Source organism: Prunus dulcis, chromosome 8 (genome assembly GCF_902201215.1).
Source record: "Prunus dulcis chromosome 8, ALMONDv2, whole genome shotgun sequence".
NCBI classification, from domain to species: Eukaryota; Viridiplantae; Streptophyta; class Magnoliopsida; order Rosales; family Rosaceae; genus Prunus; species Prunus dulcis.
The window spans coordinates 10069530-10090751 of NC_047657.1; the positions used below are offsets into that span (position 1 = coordinate 10069530).

Genomic DNA, 21222 nt, shown 5'->3' on the forward strand with positions numbered 1-21222 from the left:
TCTTTGACAAATTCCTTGTCAGTTTGTGGTAGGTACAAACCTGGAATATGTTCGCCTAACCAACCGATAACATAATGAATTGGGAAGGAGGCACTTGACGAGCTGGGACCTTCTGGATGAGTGGCAATTTCTCCAAGACCATGGTAAATATACCCCAAAACAGGTGGTGCAAGTGAAACTCTGACCCCTCGTGCCATCAAACATGCCATATGAAAAGTTTCAGGTCTGACGTTGCGATCCACGGAAGGTAACACAAATCTACTCAACCAAAGTGCCAAGAATGCAGCCAACCTCCCTTCCTTTGAAACACGTAAAGTGATTTCGGGAGCCCTTAAAAGTTGATCTTGAGGTTTCCTCTTGCCATTCCCAAAGGCCTTATAAATAATCTTCGCCCGATAAAAATGCCCAATCCATTGGGCCCAGCTGACGGTAGACTGATTATGATAAATACATAATTGGGAGTGGATCTTCAAAAGTTCAGTGATAGTTGGAGGATATACTCCATTTTGTTGCAAGTCTTTATTTTGGGGAATAAATTCCTCATACTGGACATCTCCCAAGATTGGCAACCCACAAATGACTTTCATGTCATAGAGAGAAATCCCCATCTCACCATTGCCATGATGAAAGGTGTTGCACAAGGGCCCCCATAATTCACAAAATGCTCTCCATATATTTGGGCAACACTCGTAAGGATATCGGGAAATTGCTACAGCACCATATATTTTTGCCTTATGCAATATGTCTCCAAAGTCACTCATAACGCATTTTGTCCACTCCGCAACGCCAATTTCAAAAGTGGCTCGGCCATAGAACTGATATTGGGGCCCCCACTCCAACTTGCTCTTGATCATTCTATACAAGGCGGGGTAAAAATCATCACGTGTGGGAAGATCTTTGATTTGGAATTTCATGTCTCCATCCACTTCATTATTCACATCCTCCAAACAATGAGCGGCAAACACAGCACGATGCGTTTGGCATACTGAAATCACCTTATCTTCTGCGTGGGGTTTGAATTCAAGATACCCCGAATTTACGGAGGCGGTGGTATACCAGGTTGCACGGCCTTCAGGGGGTACATTAGGCTGCACAGATCTCAAAGACATCGATCTCACATATTGGGGGCCAGAGACAAATTCCCTACCATGCGAATCAAAGACTCGCTCAAACCCGAATCGACCTTGCTCGTCCATTTCCTGATTTTTTTTCAACAAAAAAAATTTAATTAATACAAGAAAAGTCAGGGGATGCGCAGTTCAAAGGGAAGCTATCAAGCGTTGCACATAAAAAGTCATTTCATGCACAACGCTTGAGAAGGCATCTGTTGAACGGAAAATTTTCACAAAAGCAATTAGCCAAGGATTTGACTTGGTTTAGAATTGAATTTGTTTTGTCCCTGCAATCTTATCAAGAAAAACATATAAAATTAAAATAGATGTATTTCAGTGGTTTTGAAACACCAAGAGATAAGTATCTCGGTTGAGAAGTGGTCATCAGCTTGAATTCAAACTCATCATAAGATAGCCTCTATAAGAGGCATGACACGAGGTGAGAAAAAAAGGAGGAGAACAGCCACCAAACAAAAAAAAGAAGGCAGAGAAGAGAACAGCCGCAGGAAAGAAAAGGAGTGGAGAAAGGAGAACAGCCGCAGGAAGGAAAAATTAGCAAGCACACTTTAGAAAAGGAAAAGCCATTTCAAGGTAAAAATCTTAGTTTCATGGCACAATTTTCTGATTTTTTTTGCTCAAGATTTCAGGTTCCATTCAACTCAAGGGTTCCTGGCCATGATGATTTCTATCATCATAAAAAGGGTCAGTAATCTCTCTAAGGGACAGCTCCGCTCAAGTAATTCCGAGGATACGATCCGCACCCAGCAGTTTGTTTGATCAATCCACAGAAATTCTTGGCTATGATGATTGAAATCATCATAACCAAGGTTAAGAATCTCTCCGAGGCTTGGCTCCGCTCAAAGAACTCCAGCAGTGTTTTCAGGTTTGCCTTCCATGATGATTTCAATCATCATGTTTTATGGCATAGTCTATTCCATCATGCACCACCAAATAAGCTCTTCCAGGAGCAAAGAATCTCTCAAATCATGGATGTAGAGATGAACCCACCATGGGATCAAAATCAAAAGAGCAAAGGCTTGTAATTACAAGTCCCTGTGTAAAATCTCTGTATGAAGCATCCGAAACCAAAAGGGGCGCATGGAAATTGAATTGCCTCCTCATGAGTGTTAGCTGCCTGCAAGCCAACAGAGGAAGAATGGGGCAAAGGAAAAAGTGGTTCTGTGTGTTGGGTTTTGTTTGTAAAAACAAAAAGGACATGGGCAATGGTACAGCAACAGCAAACAAAAAAAAAGGGGAGCTGGCAAGGCAAGTACCACAAGTTCTCTCTTGGGTTTCTACCACAAGTTCTCTCTTGGGTTTCTGAAGCAAAATGACAGGTGGTTTCCTCCACCAAATAGAGAAATCTCCAAAACCTTCAAGCTGGCAGCACAGTCTCTACATACAAAAGAGAAGACAAGAGGTCAGAAGCATGGAAACAGACAAAAGAAAAATCAAAAGAAAAAAAAGAGTTCATGGGGTGGGTTACCACGTGAAAGGCAAGATGATTTCTCTTTCCCTTTGTCTTGGGTTATTGACCTTGCGAAGGTTACAGCACACAAAGGACAATAAGAGAAGTTGTCTCTTTTGGTTCCAAGTCAGCCCGGAAGCATCCAATTAATTGGACGCTCTTCAATTGCTACTGCTATTGCTGCCCATGCCAAAAAAATCCTAGTTAGTTCAATCAATAAATAAAATAAGTAAGATAAAAGAGAAGAAACTAAGGAATGGCATGTGGGTTACCACGTGAAATCCTCTTCTCTTTGATGGTGCAACAGGTGGCTTTGAGCAAGGCTATGTGCTGGTCTGGAGAAGCAAACAAAGAAAGAATATCAAAAGCATTCTTTTTGCTGGTGATCTTAATTTGTGGGGCACATGTCTTTCTTTATATAAAAGAAATACATATAGCCCAATCCTATATGGACAAGGGGTTTGCTTTCCTGGAAGATCCAGGGGTTCCAAATCATGAAGGAGGTCAATTCAGATTTTACTTGGACAGGACTTTTATCCTTGAGTGTCTTAATCAAATTAGAAGACACTTGTTAATGGCACCAAGCTGTAGAGAGGACCAGCTGGAGCAAAGCAAGGCCTTTGGTTTTACCATGTTTTGCTGAATGTAAACAGAAGAAAATTGAAGCTCGTGGAGATGCCAAATGGGAGCCTTGATAAGCAGTTGTACTCTCAAAATTCTCTGAATATTTTACAGAGGATAATGCAATACTTATTGTGCATTGTGATATGAAGCCAAGCCATACATTACCAATTTTGCTGGTGGGCCTATGGGTAATGACAAGTTATTAGCACATTTGTCTTCCTCTGCCAAAAGGGTAACATGGCATTGTTTAGAGCCTTTCATCACGCTCTGTGTTCCCATATGAAAAAATATCTGCCATTCTTTTATGTCAAGAGAGACCACATTATTTTGTTACAGGAAAATGATGGAATTTAGACAGGCACAAGTCATGGCTACTCTCTCATTTTTTCCAGCAATCCAAAAAGTTGGCACTTAGCCAAACAGAATGACTCAAGCGGCATGGAAGCTAAATTTGATAACCGAGGAAACAATAACTAGTCAGTGACGCCGGAAGCATAAAAGCTCAAGGCAACAGAAGTGCCTCATGCTTTGCTTACAAGTCCACTTAAAACGGACCAATGATTTGCTCCAAGTTTTATCCTCAACTGTCATTGTGCAAGTCCTACTTGGACCAAGACTCATGAAGTCTTTCAAACCCCTCACATCACTTTTGGTGACTGCAACAAATGAAAACAAAGTGTCCAGGCACTTGTACTCCTTTGTATTCCAAGGGACGAAGACGTGAGTTCACTACTTGCAGTGCTAAGCTATGCAAGTAAAAGCACAAAAGCGTCAACAAAGGTTCACGAGAACTAAATCAATTGGCGGTCAAGAAGGCTCCATAAAATGCTTACGGCATTCGTGTCTATCTGCCTCAATTCTCAAATGCAAGATGGCTATCAAACATGCCCACAAAATCTCAACAAGAAATATGGGAATCAATCACTGTGGCAAAGAAGCTATTCATAAAGGAGTGTCAAGCGACTCAACCATACCGTGTCGAAGACTCCATTCCAAATAAATGATTGATCGTGCTACGAGCATTAAGCTCACTCTCAAAAGATACCAAAGGAGCATCAATATGGATTAACAGGCTTATCAACCACAATAGCCCATTAATCTCAAATCCTCCAAATCATGCATGGATACAAATGCAAATGTCAATTGTAGAGAATTAGTGGGTTCATCAAAAATGCCCATTATTTTTCTTGGACATTGGAAAAAGGAAAAAGGGTACAAAACCATCCAATTCCCCATGGGTCATCTACCCATGCAAATTTCAATGAGATTAAATCTCTCAAATTCAAGTTCTCAATTAGTGGGCTACACTTACCCATTAATTTTCAATTTTTCTCATGGGTCATTTACCCATGAAAATTTCAATGAGATTAAATTCAAATCTCTTAAACACAAACTCTCAATTAGTGGGCCACACTTACCCATTAATTTTCAATTTTTCCCATAGGTCATCTACCTATGGAAACCTCCAAATTGTCCCAAAGACACATTCTCAATTAATGGGCCACACTTACCCATTAATTTCCAAATCAATTTTGGAACTACGTCGGTTTGATCCCGTCAAGGGTACGTAGGCAGTCTAACATCCCAATAGACGCAACCGCAATCAAATTTAAATATCTGGTTTATCTTAACCAAATTTTGCCAAAAAAAAAAACTTTCCCAAACGCAATTGTCAATGTTTAGGAAAAATTAATGGGATAATTAAAATTACTCATTATTTTTCTTGGACATTGACAACAACGAAAGTGGTACAAAACCATCCAATTTTCCATGGGTCATCTACCCATGAAAACTCTAATGAGATTAAATCCAAGTCTCTCAAACAGAAATTCTCAATTAGTGGGCCACACTTACCCGTTGATTTCCAAATTCCGAACTACGTTGGTTTGATCCCTTTGAAAGGGTACGTAGGCAATCTAGAGATTCAATCGAGATGCAACCATCCCAAATGCAATCCCATATCGAATCCCTGGTTTATTCAGCTAAATTCACTCAAACACTTCTCAATACAATTCAAATCAAATTTCCCTCGCAATGGGTCATTTATTCATTGCGATTCTTTGAACTACGAGTGGCTTGATTCCCGCAAGGGATACGTAGGCATCCTGAGGTTGGACTTGGGAGCAGTTGCAAAATCAAACACACACGTTCTATTTCTTTATGATGGAATCAAAGGGTGTTCCCTTGAAGCAAGGGATTGTAATTAAGAGACTTGCGTCTCGAATGGGTCGAACCTAAAATAATAAAACCCCATTATTTAATTAGTGGTGGTGAAATTATATTAGGAGGATCACATTTTCCTTCAACAGTCTGTTATCGGCTTCTGCTTCTTTGGCAATTGAGGAGGCTCCAACACACATGGTGGCTTACTAGATCCAGGTTCATGGGATTCCTCTCTGAACCTTATGTCAACAGGAAATGCCATGGAGGTTGGAAGAAGATAGAGTTGAAATTCAGAGGTTTTTGGGAATAATATTTTAATCTTTTATTCATCAACAAGGCATATATACTACTAAGGGTAAATTAGACATTATCCTAATTAACTACTAATTATATAATTATTACAACACTCCCCCTTAAGTTGGTGCATAGATATCACACATGCATAACTTGTCAACAAATTTTGAAAACAACTTATTTGATACTGCTTTGGTGAGGACATTAGCTAGCTGATCCTCTGATCAAATCTTGGGCAAATCTATAATCTTTGCTTCCAATTTCTCCTTGATAAAAAATTTGTCAACCTCCACGTGTTTTGTTCTATCATGTTGAACTAGATTGTGAGCGCTATCACACGCGGCCTTGCTGTCACAATACAATCGAATCGACTTTCTTGACGAATACCCCAAATCTTGCAAGAGTAGTCTTAGACATAACACTTCACAAATCCCAAGTGACATACCTCGATACTCAGCTTCTGCACTTGAGCATGCAACAATATTCTGCTTCTTATTTCTCCATGTAACAAGATTACCACCTACAAAGGTAAAATAAACAGAAGTGGATATCGTTTGTCATCTATTGAACCAGCCCAATCAACATTAGTATACGCTTCAATCTTTTGATGATCATCACTCTTGGAAAATATAATTCCTTTTCCAGGAGCGTACTTCAAATACCTCAAAATTCGCACTACTGCACTTATGTGTTGTTTTCTAGGATTATGCATAAATTGGCTAACAATACTCAAAACATAAGCAAGGTCCGACCTTGTGTGTGCCAAGGACATTAATCTCCCTACAAGTCTCTGGTATCTTCCTTTATCAGCAGGCACTTGATCAGGATCAATACACAACTTCAATCCTTCCTTCACTGGAGTATCAGTTGGTCGACACGTTGGCATGCCAGTTTCTCGCAATAAATCTAAGGCATAACTTTCTTTGGGATAGAAAGATTCCTTTCGTAGACCGAGATACTTCAATCCAAAGAAAATATTTCAAAGGACCAAGATTTTTCATTTTAAACTCATTGGATAAATAACTTTTCAATGCCTTCCTTTCATCAGGATCATTCCTTGTAACTATCATATCATCCACATATACAATAAGTGCAGTAATTTTACCCTGTTGTCTCTTAAAAAACAAGGTGTGATATGAGTTGCTCTGACAATAGCCAAAAGCTATCATAGACTTGACAAATCTTCCAACACAAACTTGAGGAGATTGTTTTAAGCCATACAATGACTTCTTCAACCTACACACCTTCCCACGATGCATTCCTGGTATTAGACATCTTGGGGGAGATCCATGTAGACATCTTCTAGAAAATCTCCATGTAACAAAGTGTTCTTCACATCGAACTATTGTAATGGCCAGTCCAAATTCGCATTCAGAGACAACAAAACTCGAACTATGTTGATTTTAGCTATCGGTGCAAATGTCTCCATATAATTGATCCTGTATGTTTGGGTATACTCCTTCGCTACTAATCTTGCCTTGAAGCGTTCAATAGTACCATCTGTTTTGTATTTCACAGTGTAAACTCATCGGCACCTAACTGGTTTCTTTCTTGTTGGGCGGTTTACAAGTTCCCAAGTTTTGCTCTTCTGCAATGACTCCATCTCCTCATTCATAGCTACTTTCCACCTTGGGTCAGCTAAGGCTTCCTGCACACTGTTAGGAATAGATACAACAGATAATTGATTCACAAATGCCTTATTTGATTCAGACAGACAATGGCTTCACACATAATGGCTCATGGGGTACTTGACCTTACTTCTAAGATCAGGTTCATATGTGGGTTTAGGAATACATCTATTGCTACAGGGAGGATTCTACCCTTCTGGGGTTTTAGGCATCGACCCCAGAACGTCCTCAACGAGCTATTGGTTTGGTGTATTAGACATTTGTGGAGGGATGGATTCAATTAATGGGATTGATTCTGGAGTCAATCATGTTGGTTCAGTTTCTATATTTGGAGAGTGTCCATAACAATTTGCATCCAAGTTTATACCACTTGTATCCAAAACACTCTCATCTTGATTCATAGAACTATGTGAGTGTTCATCACCACTTTCATTCATGTACATATCACTTGTATCCAAGCCACTCACATTTTGGTTTATAGGTTCAGGAATTTCCCAAATCTCAGAAACACACACACACCATAATCAAGAGTTTGAAATTCCTTTTCGTACTCTCCTCGAAGATCAGACGTACAGGGAAAATACATGTTATCTTCATGAAAAACAACATCCAATGTAACATACATCTTTGAAGTAGGAGGATGGTAACATCGTTATTCCTTCTGATAAGATGCGTATCCCAAAAATACACATCGCAATGCACAAGGAGTTAACTTACTGCGGTGATGTTTGTGGAGGTGTACAAATGCCACACAACCAAAAGACATGAGGTGGTAAGTTGGGGACAACTGAGGCAAGAACTGCTTCTGTTAGGGCTTGAGATAGAGTCTGGAACTTCACAATACTGGAGGGAATACGATTAATTAAGAAAGCTGGAGAGGTAAATGCTTCTCCCCATCAGGAGAGAGGCATATGGGCTTCGATTAAAGAAGCACGGACAACTTCCAACAGGTGACGATTCTTCCTTTCTGCCACCCCATTCTGTTGAGGTGTGGAGGGGCAAGTAGTTTGATGAACAATTCCATGTGTTACTAAGTGTTGCTGGATGTCAGAACTCAGATATTCTCCTCCATTATCACTGCAGAGGGCCTGAACCTATGCTTTGTATTGAGTATGAATCATTGCATGGAATTTCTGAAATAGCAAGTTCACTTCTCCTTTGGACTTCATCAGGCATACCCAGGTCATCCTTCTACAATCATCAATAAATGTAACAAACCAATGTGCTCTACCTAATGTAGTAACTTGAGAGGGACCCCAAACATCGGAATAAATAATCATAAAAGGAAATGAACTTTTAGCGGCAGTGGATGGAAAAGAAGTACAATGACTTTTTGTGAGTTCACAAACCTCACAACGAAAACTGATAATATCAGTTGTGGAAAGCAATGAAGGAAATAGTTTCTGTAGGTAGGGGCGTCATCCTAAGCGGCGCCTGGTGGCAAGTATTAGATGGAAGTTGGATTAAATTGTGGACTGACAAGTGGATTCTCTGCTCCCTTAATCACCTTTTAATGCCAAAGCCAGGTGTGGAGGTAAATGTGGATGAAAAGGTTGAAACAAGTATAAACCCAACCACCTGTGTCTGGAACGAGAATGCTATTGATTGACAAGTTGATGTCATGGATGCTTGTTTGATTAAAGCTATGCCTTTAGGAGATGGGAATGAAGCTGACAGAATGATGTGGCCTTTCAATCGTGATGAAAGATTTACTGTAAAATCTGGGGATAATTTACTCATCCCTGCTTCTTTTAGTTCTCAAACCAGTAGACCTTCTGGATCTCAGGTAATGGATAAGACTGTGTGGAAGTCAATATGGAATTCGAAGTTGGTGCCAAAAATAAAAAATTTCTTGTGAAGAATCAGCAAGGGTTGCTTATCGACTTGTCATGCACTTAATAAAAATTTCCTTGGTCCCTCTCATCTCTGGCCTTTGTGTGGAGAGTTTCCTGAAGCTGTGGAGCATATCTTTTTCTTATGCAACTAGGTTCAAGGAGTTTGGTTTGGAGGTCCTTATGTTATAAGATTAATAGACAAAGCATTAAAACAATAGGAGAGTGGCTGAATAGGACTTTGCTGCTACCTCAAAATTCTGTTCACGATCGAACCTAGTTCATGGTGCAAATTGTCTATACTTGTTGCAGCATTTGGAAAAGTCGATGCGCTGTTGTCTTTGAAGGTGTTCAGGTGTGTTCGCGGAAGACTTTGAGTGCAGCCGAGTCTATGATTAGCGAGTTTATGCAAGTGCAAAATGAGTGTGTTGTGAATATGAATGATAATGTTGATGTGGCTGGGGCGGCAGAGGCAAGGTGGTCTGCTCCTCCCCATGCTTATTGTAAAGGGAGGTTCGAAGCAGGCATGATTAGGTGTGGTGGTTCGCAATACGAATGTTGTGCTTTTGGGAGGTAGATGTGGTACCAGACTGGCGTTGTCGGCTATTAAGGCGGAGAGGCTCCTGCAGCTTTGAGTGGAGTGCATTAATTTGGCTACTCAAATGGGGATATCACATGTGATTTTTGAATCTGATTCCAAGGAATTGGTCCAATGTGTTAGAGGCCAAATTCAGAAGGGTAGATAGACTATTTTCTTTTCCCAATTTTATCAACAATTCGAAGAAGTTGTAGTGGTTTTAGTAAGTTCTCTTGGAACTAGGTCCACCGTGGAGCAAACAAAGCAGTAAATGCTGCAGCTCGTCAAGCAAGAAAGAGGTGTGTGATGAGGTTTGGGAATCCAGCCTCCCATCCTCTCTGGTCTTTGTGTTGCAAGCTGTTGGGCTCGCATGTCCACCTACGATGTGAGTTCTGGCTGTTAGAGGCTGACACGCTTCCTATTGGGAGGTTTCATAGTTTTGGCCTACAACAAGATTGTTATAGTTTTGCTGTAGCTTGATTCATCTTTTTTTCAGCTGTGGGCTGTGGCTATTGATAGCCTTCCTTTTTTCTCTAGTTGTTGGTAGCTGATGGATATATTTTATATTATATATTTAACCCCATTCTTAGTATATTTTGGTTAATATTGTGGAAGAATTTTGATACTTTGAATTATATTTCCAATATAGGACTTTCAATTTCCTCTGGAGCAAAACATAATCAAGTGGACGAATTTTGGAGTAATTCCAGTTAGAGGACGTTCGTGAGCCACTTAGCTTGATCGTATTGAAATTTCAGATTTTTCTACCAAGTAGTTATTTTCTGGCAATAAAATAAAGGAGCAGTGCGCGGTGCTGGAATAGTGACGTTTGGGCTTTTATTCCTTTTTTGGAGCCCAAGATGACCTCAGATGGGGTTGTGGCCTTTTGGAGAAGTGTTCAGAAAGTTTTTTATCTTTAAAACAGGCTATCTTGGGCCGAATTTGGAGGAGATTTGAGGCCAAAACCTGGCTGACCAGATTGTGGGCAGATTCTCTTAATCCAATTTGGACTTTATTTCCTAGTATTATTTTATTTTAACTTAGTTTCCTTGTGAAAAAAAATATTATAAGAATACATCAATCCTAAGGATCCATAGGATTAATTGTGGATCTAACCCAACAATAAAAGAATTAGATGTTTCGTCTTAAATATCCACAGACCGCCTAATTGACACCAACGAGTAAAATCTCCTTGTGCTTCAGGACCCCATAGTAACAACAAAGAGTGTGCTAAACTATTAGCCGGAGTGGAAACTGCGGCGGTTAAGAAGTTGTTCACCCGTTTTCGTGTTTACTCCTGAGATGGAAAGGCGAAGTTCCCCACTGGCTTGGAGACCATTTGTTGGTCGACAAGTCAGCTTTCTTTGGTGTGTGAGCGTGCCACTGCTAGCAATGTAGATCCTAGCAGACTTCTTTTTAGAGTGGATAACTTGCGCCCCAAGTTACTGACTTCTAAAACAAATGATTGTGAATTTGGGTGAGGAATATCTCCCAAGTAAGTTCTTTTCTTGCCTCAGACTGGTGAGGACTTTCATAATTTATCTCAGCATCAAATGGCTGTTCTGGCCAGAAATATTTGATAGAAGTTGGGCTGTTCTAGGCAGAACTGCCTTTTACAAAATAATAAATATGCATATCGACGCTAGGAAGGTTAAAAGATGGCCGGAACTCCGTTTCTGCTTGGATGGAAGGTTCTAGTTTGGGCTGGACTGGACGCGCCTGGGCCAGTCCGTACTGCTTCGTGACTTCATATGCTAGGCTGACCTATAAATCGATACCAAAGTTCGATTTTGGCAGAGCTTTATGTTTACTTCACGCTTCGTGAGGCCTTTGAGTGGGCAGAACTGCAGCTTCTTCAGTTTGAAGGGGGCAGAAGTGGCTGTTCTCGAGGGTTTGATGGGCTAGGGATTGCACTACGAGTGTTATTCTGCTTGAGCAGGACTTTTCATGAGTTCGCTGAGGTCTCCACGTTTGTGAAAACTCGGCTTTCGCTGAACCAAATTTGTAACGAGAGATCTCGTTTTAGAAGACTTATTTTCTAAGTTTGAACTTTGGAATTCTGATCTAAAGCTGGTTTCTCTTGGAATCCAAGTGAGCTTTTGGTTGTTTTCTTCTTGTTGTTTTCTTTTGATTGATTGATGAATTGAGTGTCCTTTTCTTCCTTGCCTACTTCTGTCTTTATAAGAGACCCTCTTGGGGAGGTGGTTTTAATTTTTAATAATGGGAGGCAAAAAGATCTCCTAAAATGTAAAGTAAAAGGGATTTTTATCAATCATGGCAGATAGGCTCTCAGTAGTCACCTCCTAAAGCAATCCCTTCCCTGTTTTCCTGGGTGGCAGCTTTCTATTTCAACCAACGCCATCGTCTGTGTGGGCTATTTTTTATGGCGGTTTGGTTTTCTTTTGTATTTTCTGAACAACTCCCTGTTTCCCGCTTTAGAAAGCGTGACCCGTGAATTCCTTGGAAGATGGTGTATTGCTTTGGAGCAAAATCTCTGAATACAAATGAGTTTTTGATCTTCTGTTGGCAGTGTTTCAGAGATGTCTCTCTCATATATTTTTTAACTTAGTTGGAATTGCTGACTTTTCAAAGCTGAGGTAGTCACGTGGGTGTGTTTTTAATCCCTTGGGTTTGAGCCCAACAAAAATTATGGGCTGATCCTTGAAGCCCTAATAACAGCTTCCACGTTTGGTCTTTCTTGGGCTGGGCAGGTAACTTTACCATGGGCCTGTTTTTGAACTTTTGGCGTGCTAAATTTAGGCCCAAACAAGTTACAGCCTTCCAAATAGGAACTTGCTAATCCATGGGTATACCATGAAGTTACAAAGGTTGTACCTGTGAACCAACCCCCTAAAGCGAAATAGGCACAAGGAAAGAGCAATAGGCCAGACCAACCTACAAAAACGAAACGGTCCCTCCGTAACCAGTCATCCATAATATCAAATAAATCATTTTCGTTGAAATTGAAATAAAAGGAATATAAATAAAATAAGAAATATGAAAAATTAAGATAAGAGATGACACTCTGATTCGATATCATTTAATTCGATAATCATAGAAATTGAAATGAATTTTTTTTTTAAATTTTTCCGATCGTAATAACAAGCAAGTATTTTAGTTTTCAAATTAAAAAAATCCGTTTCTCGGCCCAATAATTCGCCGATCCACCATAAAATAATATAACCCATTTGTTGCTATCCAGAAATGCCCGATCCCCCAATACGTAGGAGAAAGGTTTTCTGATATATCTATACCACTATTTATTTACTCTATTTTTACAACAAATTCTGATCTTGCTAATGATGGTAAGTTGTTCAGTAATTAAACCCTCATGAATCTTTTTTTGTTTCATTCTAGGTAAAACCGCTTTGAAGTATCAACTAATGTAAGGTAGTAATATTATAAAGTTGTCCTTTCTCTTTTTTCACGACGCCTTCTAAATTAAAATATTATGAAACTAATTATTTTTATTTATTATTTTATATAAATATACATTTATATTAATTTACTATTATGATGTTAATTAAAATTCTTATAACTTATAAATCTTATAAAAAAATTAGAAACAAAATTAGATTGGCCGGATTATTCGTAACTGCATATTTACAATACAGACATGGTGATCAGTTGGACCTTTGATTAATTAACATCTCTTTTTTGATTGACCTCCTACTTCCTTTAATCTTATTGATTAGTGTACCTATTGTATTTGCTTCTCCTGAGGGTTGGTCGGGTAACAAAAATGTTGTATTTTCCGGTACATCATTATGGATTGGATGGTTAATGGTTCCAGTTTGTTCTGAATTTTTGCTTTTGTGAATGAAAAATTCAAATTTTGTTTTTCAATATAAAAACAGGGTAAGGGAAATTTTTAGGGGCAGCTAGGTTATGAGAGGTATTTAAGCTCCTTGTCGCAGCGATTTTAGGACTTCTTTTTGGCTCTTGAACGTGGAGAGCCATTGCTAGGGTTTTGGAGTTTTTGCAACTTTAAGGTGTTTTCATTCTTTTTCTTGTTAATGATATTTTCCATGATTTCAGTTATGAATATGCGTAACTAATTTCCTTTTGCTAGGGTGAAGCCTTGAACCTTAGCATGAATATATAATTTTTATTTAATTTCTTATGATTGATTGCATGCATACTTTGAATTGTTAATCATTGTTTCAAACTATCTAATTGTCTTAATGCCTGATCATCATTAGGACCTTTAGAAAATTAATTGGATGCAATTTTGGTCGGGGGGTTCCCTGAAATTGATGCTAGCTTCTTGTGATTAATAATTGTAATTTCACTTAAGATGAATACCACGTCTTAAGGGTTGCATCGTTTTTCAAAGGATTTTCACAAAACTTAATGAGTCTTTCATGTTCAGATTTGATCCGAACGTCCGGACGGGTTGCATGTTGGATGTACGTTCTATGTTGGAGGTTCCAAGTAGAATTAAATGAGGAAAACCTAACCTTCAAAGTGGCATGTGCATATCATAAGTAATTGGTAAAAATTCATAGGATTGCTAGGTGATGGTGAAACCCTAGTGCTTTTATAAATTGGTATTTCAAACTTTTTCCGTCAATCGTATTTGTTTTTATTTAAAATCTATTTTTAGTATCAATCAATTTCATAATCATCTTTCTCAACTTTTAATTTTAGGTAGTAAATTGGAAATTATTTTTACATAAATTGCTAAATAGTCTTTGAGGAGAACGACCTTGCATGAACATCTATACTACAATAGCCTTGTATTCTTGCAAGTATTTTATGTGATTTTAACCCTATTTATACAGGTATTAAAAATCCTATCAGTAGCCTTACTGTTTTATGTTTGTGGCTGTTGGTAGCCTTGCTCTCTGTTGTGCTTCTATTTCGGTTAGAATGAAAGTGCCCTTGACCAAAAATAAAAATAAAAATGGGGGTTGAAGTTTGGTCAGTGTGCCCAAATTATATTCCAGGAAATAAATTAGCACACTTCGACTTGCATTGTGATTTAATCTATAGTTTCATGGGACATAATGAAAGTTTGCAAAACAACGGCTCTTTGGCTCTGTTTTTATTTTTTTTTTTTTTGGTGTGGTTAAAGGTGGCTCTGCTTCTGACCACAAAAACTTGGTTGAAATGAACTTCTTATGCTGAAATGAGCTTAGTTGGACTTGTGGCATTGGACTTATGCTGAAATTACTCTAATGGGTCTGATTCTAATCAACAAAAAAATAAAGAAAAATTAATTAACAATCTCGAACATGAACTTCTTTTTCAAGGGGTCGTTTGGCACGGTGGACTGTCATGAACTGGACTAAATCCTGGAACTGTCTCGGATTAGCTCGGATTGACCTAAGCTGGATTAAGTACTGACATACGTTTGGTGTTGCGTCAGACTAAAAAGCTGAATTGCAAAAATAGGAAAGATCTATGTTTGGTACCGTGTCGGACTAAAAAATAAATATTTAATATATTTAAATTTAATTAAATAAAATTAATCTATAAATGAATAAAATTCTAATATTTATTTTTTTTGGTCAATTCATTATTTCATTAAACCCACGCACAACAAGGAAAGAGGCAAATAAATTCTAATATTTAATTAGTGAAGCGTTTTCTTCTTCTTTTCTCTCTCCCCTCTCTCTTTTCTTCCTCTCTCTTCACCATCCCTCTTCTTTTCTTCTTTCTCCTCTCTATTTTTGGTTTCATTATTTTTAGCTTTTCTCTTTTTGTAACTTCTATGAATTGGAACTGCATGCAATTTGACAAAAAATCATTCAATCACAAACAACCCAGAAAGAGAAAAAGGCAAAAAATTACGGAACTTGGGCAGCTCATCTTCAGGCCTTTTTCCATACCTCTGCTTCAAAATGAAATTTTTGTAAAATGATAGCCAAGTGTTGCCACCGAGTTTAGCAAACCAAGCAGGCACATCCAAGTGTTGCCACCCACATCCTCTAGCCACACCTGAAAACCCCACAATCAAACTAATGTACACCAATAATTAACAGAAGAAGATTTGGCATTCCATGGAATTGGGATCGTAAGACCTGATTTCGACATGGCCCTTGCAATGGCAGATACAAATGCGCCACAATATCTTGGAGCTAAGACTCAAAATTCAAATTTCATTTAGCTGATGGCTAGAACCAAATATTTACCCAAGAAACCTCATTTGATATAGTTGTCGCTGAAAGGCAATAACCCAATAATATATTTTGGTTCACCTCCTTCTATATCTCTCTGCAACTGCAAGCCCTACCTCAATTGTAATGCAAAGGGAGAGACCAAAAAAACTTACCTGAGTATAGCTTGGAAGAAGAGCAGGAGTCGATGTTGAACGAAACGAGAGAGAGGCGTTGAAGGTTGTCGGTGTTGGAGGACTAGCGTGTTCTATTTTGCGAACTCGCTAATTTGCGAAGCAAGTTTCAGCCTCACTAAATTGGAAGAGCGAGCGATGCGTTTTTTTTACTGTTAGGACTCTACAATCCCATTTAAGTTAGTCATCCCTCTTACCAAACATGATTTTCAAGTGCTATCTAACCCAGCCTACCAAACATAACCCAAGGTCTTAAATTTGAGTTTGGATAGCTAGTTAGGGTTTTGGGTTTTTTACGAATCAAATATAGAAACTAAAATGAAAATTTTCCGAAGAACTTCACTTCCATTTTCCTTTAATGCGTTTTAAATCAAAGTATGATTGGCACAATGTGAGAATGTGAAGGTGAAAAATATTCCACATTGGAAAATTAAGAAATCTAGTAAGGGCTTATAAGGAGTTTAGCTACTCCCCCCAATTGCCAATTGATTTTGAGGTGGAAACTCAACTTCAATCACACAAAGATGACCAAATGCAAACAAATTCATTCTTAACAATAACTGAAGTCCAAGACCTGAAAAGTACAAAGATAAACAAAGCAAATAGAAAACAAATCTTGTTGCCCCATTTCTTGCATATTCATCTCGTCAACGCTTCTTTGTCAACGAGATAACCAGGTTAATGTACTGGCAGTTCTCCCTTTCCATGTGATCAAGAACATCTTCAAACCTCCGAAACAAATAGTCCATCGCTTCTTCTCCGAATTGGCTCGCCAGAATTGGCTCTGCCACAGCCCTTATGTGAGTGGCAAATATTGCAGCCCTTGTCTTCTTATCAAGGCCACTATTAGCTTGCTTTATATAAGAGTCCCAATCATTTTTGAGAACTTCAAGGTTTTGCAAAGTAAATGATCCTTCAGCCTGGATCACCTCTTCTATCTCCTTCGTTGTAGGTGAATAGAATGGCATATTGAATGCGTCCAATTTTTCCTTACCAATCAAACCCTGATAATTCATCAAAATATACATTTCTAAATAGCAAAAAAGGAAATATATTGCAGCCCTACTTGCTAGAATCTAATATTTAATTACCTCTAAAACCATGTCATTGAGTTTCAGTCCTACAAATTCCCAAATGCAGAGGGGATCATGACTCTTTATGCTGCCAGTGATTGTTAGTACCATACTGCCTCCTGGGACAAGCTCTTAGGCACGTGACCTCAAAAAGACTGTGAAGTCCCTTTTGAATTGCTCCAAGTATTGCTTAAACACAGCTGGAGGGCTTGTCTTTGCTATATATATGTTCCCCTTGTTAAGCCCCTCCTTCTTTGGTCACCAAGCCTTTTGGAACCTACGTACACACGTTTATGCTCATCACTTGTCAGATTAAATTATCAGACACGATTTAAATATTATTCTCTTACCTCAGAGATCCAGGGATTGATTAAGCAGTAAACAGTATAATAAGGACACAAGGATTGATTAAAAAAGGAAAAAAGACAGGAAGCAACTCAAAAAAGAAAAAAAAAAAAAAAACCTCAGAGATCCAGTGGAGAGCATAAGAAGAGTGAACAAAGTGGAGAGAATTGTTGGGGAAGAGCCTGCCATAGAAAGAACCAGGCATTCCTGCGATAAAACATGACCCAAACTTCTTCTCATGTTCTTCATCAAGTTTCTTATAGAAGCCTGGCAATGACATGAACACCGTGTTGAAATCATTTCCAGGAAGATCATTCAAGAAGGCTTGGAGTGATGGAGGTGGGCGGTTGAGTTTTTGGTAAGTTGTGTGGATGCTGTCTATGATATCCGATACCACCAAAAGGGTGTTGGGTCCTGAAGAGCATCCCAAGTCCGCTACTTTCAAACACTCTGGGAAGAGAGTGCAACACAGCTCCTCTATGCTTGCACCAACTATGGGCTTCACCATTGAAATCACTGCTCTCTGAAGAAAAAAATAAACGAGGTTGAAGGAAGCATGAATATTGCATAATTCCTCCTCTCTACCAGAATTTTTTTTTTGGTGCATAATTTTGGTTATAACTTATAACTATCAAAATAATTTTAGAAAACCACGTTCTTTAAGTGGTGGATATATATATGCTAAAATATGAAAACTATGAGAGAATATTTGTTTGTGGGAATTTTCTGTGTATTCTTCTCCTTGTAGGAGGTCATATTTATAATACAACGAAACCTGAATGGGCAAGTAAATAATAAATTCATAAATCTATTTGCAGTAGGAAATCAGGAATTAAAGTAAATCAATTACAATTATAATAGGAATTCTTGGTGTGTAAGGAAAGTAAGTCAATATCCACAAGTCACGCCAACACTCCCCCTCACGTTGGTGCATAGATGTCGCCAATGCCCAACTGATCTAGTGAATTGTGGAATGCTTTACTGGAAATCGCCTTTGTCAACATATCCGCCAAGTGATGTTGTGCAAGCACCTGTAAGGGAGTTTTAAAGGTCAGTACACCAGAAGGCATGCGGTTGATCAGATGAACTGCGGTGACAATAGCATCATCCCAGTGATGGCGAGGAACATGAGCGCCAATCAGAAGTGCTCGGGCGGTTTCAAGAAGATGTCGATTCTTTCGTTCAGCAACACCATTTTGTTGTGGTGTCTGAGGACAAGTCGTTTCATGGATAATTCCATGTTGTTGGAAGTAAGTCTGAAAGTCATGATTGACAAATTCTCCACCATTGTCTGAGCGAAGAATCTGGATTTGAGCATTAAACTGAGTTTTCATCTGTTTGTGGAAGGACTGAAAACAGGAAAACACTTCGTTTTTATTCTTCAGCAAATAAAGCCATGTCATCCGTGTACAATCATCGATGAATGTGACAAACCATCGAACACCAGAAGGAGCAGTGATAGGAGAAGGTCCCCGGACATCAGAATGAATTAACGTAAATGGAGTAGTACACTTGTTCGTACTCAACGGGTAGGGCACACGGTGACTCTTGGCCAAAATACAAGTATCACATGTGAAGTCAGAGTCCTTGAAACCTGAGAATAAATCTGGTATAAGATGCTTCATATAACTAAAAGATGGATGTCCCAATCGACGGTGCCACAACCAGATTTGCTTTTGTTTGCTATCAAAGGGATGTGTCACGCTGTTAGCCATGCCGGGACTGAAGTCATCGACATAATATAGCCCCCCTCTCTTAGTACCACGACCAAGAATCTCCTTAGTGTGAATATCCTGAAGCAAACAAAAACTCGGGTAAATGAGTACACAACAATTCAATTGTTCAGTAAGCTGACTAACTGACAACAATTTAGTGGATAAAGATGGAACAAGTAAAGTATTAGACAATGTGAGAGAGGATGAGAGTGCAACAGTGCCAGCCCCTGTCACAGGATAAGTAACACCATTGGCATTTGCAATACAGGTTCGTCGAGGTTGTGTAGTATTCAGAAAATCATCAGGATCAAACGTCATATGATCAGTTGCACCGGAATCAATTATCCAGCTCTTGGAATCAATCTTATCGGAAGTATGGAATCCATAACCAGTACCATTACTGGTCATATTGCATTGTCCTCGATCTATAAGAGTAGCCCACCAATTGGGGTAGCCATGCGATTTAAAACAAGTCTCACAAGTGTGTCTAGGATCACCATAATATGCTCAATACAGGTTGAGTAGGAATTGGGATCGGAATCTGAGCCTGAGTCGGGGCCGAAGTCGGAGTCGAAATCGGGATCAGGGTCGGAATCAGAGACAAATTCGGGGTTGGGGTCATCATCGGAGTGGGGGTCGGGGTCGTCTTCGGAGTCGGGGTCGGGGTCGTCATCGTCATAGTCGGGGTCGGGGTCGGGGTCGTCAAAAGAGGATCCTGATTCTGGATCGGGTTCGGGGTCAAAGTCTGCATCTGTAGGAGCGGAGCCATCGGGGCACTCAACTCAACGATGGTTGGTGGAGAATGAGAGAAGGAGTCGATGGTGCTACCTCCATGAGGGTTGAAAAAATCATCAACCCCCATAGCAGCGGCGGGGTTTGAAACTAGAGTCAGCAATTCCAAGATCGCTGCTCTAATACCATGCTAAAATATGAAAACTATGAGAGAATATTTGTTTGTGGGAATTTTCTGTGTATTCTTCTCCTTGTAAGAGGTCATATTTATAATACAACGAAACCTGAATGGGCAAGTAAATAATAAATTCATAAATCTATTTGCAGTAGGAAATCAGGAATTAAAGTAAATCAATTACAATTATAATAGGAATTCTTGGTGTGTAAGGAAAGTAAGTCAATATCCACAAGTCACGCTAACAATATATATATATATATATAGAGAGAGAGAGAGAGAGAGAGAGAGAGGGTGACTAACTTGAAGTAGGGAATTGTTTGCATAGCTTGTTTTCCCAACTCCTCCATTCATGTGTAGGACTTGCTTTACCTTCATTTTTGTGTTCTCAAATAATACTTCTCTCCCTCTTGGTACCAATTCTGCTAGAAGACTCCCACATATTTATAGCCAAAGCAGAGACTTTTTAAAAGTTCGGTAGTGATCTAATTTGCAAACCAAAAACTTGAAACGTATTGTTGATGTAGAAGACTGGTTGATATACCAAAAACTTGGACATATTTATGTCCATTTCTTAATGTATTTCCAATAAGAATAAATAAATAAATAATGTCGTAGAAGACTGGTTGATATACCTAAAAAAATACGAAGTTTATTACTCCCTCAGCGACATCGAGAGTCTATTTTAAAACATACTAGTAATTTGACATATACTATATATATATTTTTTTTTTCAAACGATGGAGAGATTTTATTTTAAAGGATTAACATTTACATCTTTTGCTAAAATATTGAAGAACTATTATGGTTGCAATTCACACATTCTCAAAATCTATTCTAAGGCTTTGACTTTTTGATGGTAAACAACTTTATCATAGTGTCTTCTAGCACATATCATAATGTGAGATACGTCTTCTCACATGTATCATAATGGGAAAGCATGTGTGGCCGTAAGGGGTAATGCGTGCATAATTTTTATTCTTATACCATGATTGAATTAATTAGAAAATCCATCAAACATGATCCAGTACAACCAATGATTCGACTTAAAAAACTAATTGGAAATAAGGTGTGTATTACATATATCATAAGCTAAAAAAATATGATATAATTATCCAAGTGCACAAACAACTTAAGTTTGACGGATTAAGATTCCTCTCACTAAAGCATCTTTGGCATCATTAGTTGT

At 38.8% G+C, this 21222-nt stretch overlaps 1 pseudogene; it reads right to left on the reverse strand.

Moving 5' to 3' along the window:
- Window positions 1-16640: 16640 nt before the first annotated feature.
- LOC117638258 lies at window positions 16641-20421 on the reverse strand (annotated as a pseudogene).
- Between the last annotated feature and the right edge of the window lie 801 nt (window positions 20422-21222).